Genomic DNA, 6000 nt, shown 5'->3' with positions numbered 1-6000 from the left:
GAGATGAATCCAAATGAGATGTTGCAGGTTTTCAGCTGTTCAGCTCAATTTGTGCACAACTGAAACAAGAACTGACTGACATCATGCAGTGTTTCAACCACATTGAGACGCACAGATTTCTTATTAGCGCATCATTGGGTTTGTTATGCAGATAAGATGCTGAACACACATCATGTCGCTGTAGACCAATCACAACAGTCTGGGACCGGCTGACCAATCAGAACAGGCTGGGCTTTTCAGAAGGCGGGGCTTAAAGAAACCAGAGCGTTCAGACAGAGGGTGAGCAACAGGTGCTGCAACAATATAAATTAGGGATGCACCGGTATCGGGGCCGATACTGAGCTCATGTAATCGTACTCGTAAAAAAGCTGGCTAGCTGACGAATGAGGAGCAGCAAGATTAGGAAATGGCTGATCGGGAGGGCTCGCGCCGTTTCTTGATGGGAGCAGCTCACGGCGTCGGACGGGTGAGCTCTGCCGACCGATGGGAGATCAAGGATGGCCGACCGAGAGGGCCCATGTAGCCTCCGATGGGAGTAGCTCACGGTATCGTACGGGTGAGCTCTGCCGACCGATGGGAGATCAAGGATGGCCGACCGAGAGGGCCCATGTAGCCTCCGACGGGAGCAGCTCACGGTGTCGGATTGGTGGGCCCTACCAGCCAACGGCGGAGTGGAAGCCCGGCCGGGAGAGTTCTCGTTGCGTCCGCTGGGAGACCAACACTCGCTGGACGGAAAAGAGAAAACATGGGTGCTCGACCGGGAGGGTTCTCGCTGCGTCCGCTGGGAGACCAACACTCGCTGGATGGAGAAAGAAAACCCAGGTGGACGACCCGGAGGGCTTTAATCAGTGAGGGTTTGGTGGGCTCTTTTAATGTGGAACCGGTTGGTCCTGATGTAGCTTTGGAAAGCATCTGAGGACTATCTTCTGAGAGCTTGGATCTGCTGGTGGGAGAGGCCATTTGGGCTGCTGAGGTTGCTGCCCCGATACGGAAAGGGGACACCTGGCTTGTTGGAGAACTGATTTAAGGTGTTTCTGGAACCAAAAGCGTGTCACGGGTCTGTTGGAGTCATCTATGAATAGTGGTTCAAGAGGGGATTTAGCCTGAGAGCTTCTCTATTGAAGAAATGCCAGAACGGACTGGTATGGTTGGATTGGCGATGAGAGGTTTAAAATGTAGATGAAATGGCCTTGCTTTGCTTAATCAAATATAAGATTGCTTGCTATCCAGTCTGAGATGGTGGGGTGGACTTTTGGGTCGAATTTGGAAGTGATAGCGAGTTACGAACATCTAAGAAAACCAAAAAAGGCTAGAATAAGTATGGCGTCGAGTGTGCGGGCGGTATTAATGGGCTGGTAGCCTGTGCAGAGGGGATGAATACATTTTGTGAGAATGTCTAGCATTATGGGTTGTCTGGTGTCAGTATGGGTGGACTGGGATCGTTGAACCCATTTGATCAGGAGGGAGGCTGTCACGTAGAATTGGAGGGTTCTGGAAGAAACTGCTTGGAGGATGGTGTCAAGCGATGCGTCGAGGAGGGGTTTTAACAGGTGGGTTACGGGAATATTAGTTCTGAATAGTGAGGTACTGGAGTTGGGAATTGGTCCAACTCTGGAGCCAGCGTCCTGTATCTTTGAAACAGAAAGCGAGACAGAGAGTCAGCAATTTGATTTTCTGACCCGGGGACGTGTTTAGCGATTATGATAAATTGATTGCACGCTGAGATCCAGATTAGGTTACTTAAGGGGCCGATCACACCTGACGCGTTTTTTGTAGTGAGAGGCGCCTATTTTCAATTGGTTTCCTATGGCAGCGAGCGTTTTGCACGCTGTTTATGCGCCTGCTGCGCCTCGCGTTTTTGAAGTTGAAAAAAAAGCAACTCCAAGTGGACAAAGCGCCCGTCATCGCGTTTTTTTCCACTGTCCAGATAAAATGTTGTCGGGATAATTCCGGTTTCTGTTTTATACATTTTTAAGGCCAGACAAGTAGTTTATTTAGGGTTGATTTGTAAAGAAGGACTACACACGCACATATATATTCAAACACACATACCTTTGGGTTGAACACGTAATGTGCATGTGTGTGACGTCTGCGTTTCCGCGGGTTTGCGTTTTTGAGTTTTGCGCAGAGATAACGGATAATCATTTGCACCTTCGAACCTATTTCAGGGAGTGCGTTCTCGAGACATCAGGCACTGTTTTGTGCGTATGGGCGGACGGAGCGCGTTAAGGATTTTCCTGTTAGAACGGTGTTGTGTTAGCGGCCCTTAAGTTAATAACTAATGATCTTCGCATCGGAAGTGAATCAATCAATCAAAACTAACTTTAGCTGGAGATTTTCCCATGGTGATTACACTGTGTCCATGGTGTTCTTTTGGCGCACCTAAGAAATCTATTGGACGTCTCAGATGGACCCGATTTTCCCCTAAAATCGGACAGGAGGAACTCTAGTACTGACTCACGGGGTAACCTCGGGTTCACGAACCCATCAGTCAGCACCCCAAAAGAAGAATAAGAAGGAAAAGAAGGTTGAAAATAAGAAATGTGGGCTTGTGGTGGAGCTGAAGGACACTGAAAAGGGGAGGGGTTAGTAGACGTCGAGAAAAAAGGTTGAAATGATTGGGCCTTTTTTTTAACAAAACCGTGATAATACTTATAATCACGATAATTTTGGTCACTATTATCGTGATATGAAATTTTCATACGGTCCCATCCCTAGTCTGGACTCTGTCGCAGCTTTTCTTGGCCAAGCACCGCCCAAGAGGATGTTTGACTGACATGTAATGCAACCAATCACAGTTCGTTTTGTTACGCATCATGTTTAGGGGCGTGGCAATATAATGTCGATGTCCCTACAATAACAGACCGGTGTGCATCTAATAAATTATTCATTCAAGAACGTTGTGCAAGTTTACTGCAACAATGGAGACGCGAACTTAACATACTTTTGAAAATCCAGCGTTTAGTTGATCCCTGTAAGCGCTCATTGTCACAGTTGCAAACTCATCGGCTTTCTTCTTCCACGAGGGGTTTGGGCGTTTCCAGGCGGATCGATAAAGAAAACGACACACACGTCTCTCGGACATCCTGCAGAATTCAACCAATCAGATTGCGACTTCAAAACTCCTGAAGTGTTTCCAGAAAAGTGTTGAGAGCGAGTGAGTGAGGTCGTAATTAGACACCTTTTACTCACTCGTACGAATTCTTACGAATTGGTTGTGAGATAGCGTTGAATATGCTGTAAAACTGACGACAAACAGAGGTAAGTCTGCTGTACATACACCTCTTGTTTTGGTAATTGGTGCGCTCCTCGAGTTAATTTAGGTTAATTATCTGAACGTGCTCCTCCCGAACTTTGCTAATAAAACGTGCTTGTCAAGTTTTTTTTAAATCTCATTATGCATATCCAACATTTTGTGTGTGTGTGGTATTACAAACCTGGCAATATGCTATACATTACATAAATGTGTGATTATATTTATAACCCTCTATTAAATTTGAAACGTAGTAAAGTAGATTTTGCATTTCTCCCTAAATGCATTCTGATTTATATAGTAGGGCTATTCTATTCGTTTTCCTATTTTTATTTGCATTTAATAGGATCTTACACCATCTTCCATACAAATATATTTAGTGACATTATAGAATTTTGAATTTGAATGTGCAAACCTTGTGAAATTATTAGTTTACAAATTTGCCTAGGAAGCAAAGACATTCTGTTTGAAATACCAGATGGAAATGAATTCATGCAGCTTTAAAAGGAGATTATATTGGACGGCATAAAAATAATTATAAACTTTATTTTACATAGCGCCTTTAAAGCAGCTTCTCAAGGGACTTATACACAATAAAAATACAGAGAGAGAGAGAGAGAGAGAGAGAGAGAGAGAGAGAGAGAGAATACACAGATAGAAATACAAAGCGTAAAAAACCCAAAAGAACACACTGGAATAAAACCATAAAGAAAAAGCAAACCTTGTGAAATTATTAGTTTACAAATTTGCCCAAAGACGTTCTGTCGAAAATGATCCAAATGAAAATGAATGTATGCATCTTTAAAAGGAGATTATATAAACCCATCTGCTCTATTAAACCAGCTCTGTGTGTATAACATATGGGTGTGTTAAACATGTGTTGCTGGAATATGATTAAGATGCTGTTTGTTGTATTATTGCTTACAGTCTGTATAAACCTCTCATGTTCTCTGCTAATATGTGCCCGTGTTTCCCTCCAACGATAAGTGCTGCATTAATTATTAAGCTGAATGTCATATTGCTGAGGTCTCTGTGTGTAAGTGCATTGTGCTGATCAGAAATGACTTCAGGGAAGCAGTGTGTGCTTTAAAAGCGAGATGCGACGGTCCTCAGATGCTGGGCTTTAAACAGAGAAGTGAGTGCGTCTCCATGGCAACTGCAGTAAAGTGTGAGATTCTGTTGTTGTGTGTTGTGTGTGCTTGAGAAAAGAGCTGAGGTCCAGATGCACATATAATCATCATCAGTCCCTCCATTATCACCGCCTGAAACCGAGCCTTCGCTCTCACAGACGACACACACACACACACACACACACACACACACACACACACACACACACACACACACACACACACACACACACACACACACACACACACACACACACACACACACACACACACACACACACACACACACTAATCCAGTGTGTTTTGGGCACTGGGATTCTCTGCCACTCGATGATGACGAGCTTGTCTCTCACTTGACATTATAATGTGCACTATATGTAAAGATGACAAGCGTGAAAATGGTTTGAACTCTGTTTATTGAATTGAAACTATTTTCGGTAACACTATATTTCAATGTCCTTGTTATATGTACTTACCATAGTAATAACACTAAATTATGCATAATTACATGCAACCAAATCCTAATGCTACCCTAACCCTATAGTAAGTACATGTTGTTAATAAATATTACTCAGTACTTAAATTTATAATTACACTGTAACAATGACACCTTAAAATAAAGTGTAACCCTATTTTCTCATCACAGAATCAGCTCTTGTATCTGCATTTTTTTTAATGCTCTATAACATAAGAACATTTTCAAGGAATTACTACAAATACATATAATATAATAAAAGAAAGAAAGAAAGAAAAAACAATGATTTTACAAAAAAAGATGACATGACAGAGATATGACAAGTGTGACACTACAATAACATACATTAATATACTGTACAAGGAAAGCTTTAAGTACATGTATTTTCTTTAAATATTTCTTCATAATATTTAATAAATCTTAGTTTTTTTATTATTATTTATATAATGAAGAGATCTAAGAAGTGAGATTAATTCAGTGTCAAAATAAGGACAGGACAGAATACCATTTGCAAACTTTTGTTTATGAATGAAGAATTTGCCATATAAAATAAAGAAATTAACAATGTAGCCTATAGGGTTTAGCTTTTACCGTCATTATAATAAAAAATTATGTCTTTTAAACTGAAAGAATATGTAACATTGGTAGAGTCAAATATGTAAGAACCAACGTCAGAGCAAAATTGTTGAATCTGCATAATAATTTCAACAGAGCTGCGTCATCATCATCATCATCATCATCGTCATCATCATCATCACGTGAATGAATCCCGAATCCTGGTGTTGTCTTTGCTGTCATCAGGCTCGTCATCGCTCTATAGTAGATTTATGCTTATTTAAATATATAAATGAATAATAATAGTCAACGCTCGATCCTTCATCGCTCTCTAGTGGCTGTTCATGAACACACCGCATTCCCAGAGGATTTCTGCTACTTTCCTTCACTTTACCTCTTTACCTCATTACTTCATTACCTCACTTTTGTAGTGTATAAACACAAGGCATTTTATGGAACTCAGAAATGCTGTTTGTTTATTGATTAATTGAGTTCACAGCAAGGACTATAACTATAAAGGTTTAGTTGTAAATGTAAAAGAATAGCGACTCCACACCACAACTATCATGATAACGACACAGAGGAAC

The sequence above is a fragment of the Leuciscus leuciscus genome (assembly GCF_965113295.1).
Source record: "Leuciscus leuciscus genome assembly, chromosome: 23".
Taxonomy (NCBI): domain Eukaryota; kingdom Metazoa; phylum Chordata; class Actinopteri; order Cypriniformes; family Leuciscidae; genus Leuciscus; species Leuciscus leuciscus.
This window is presented reverse-complemented; position numbering follows the sequence as displayed.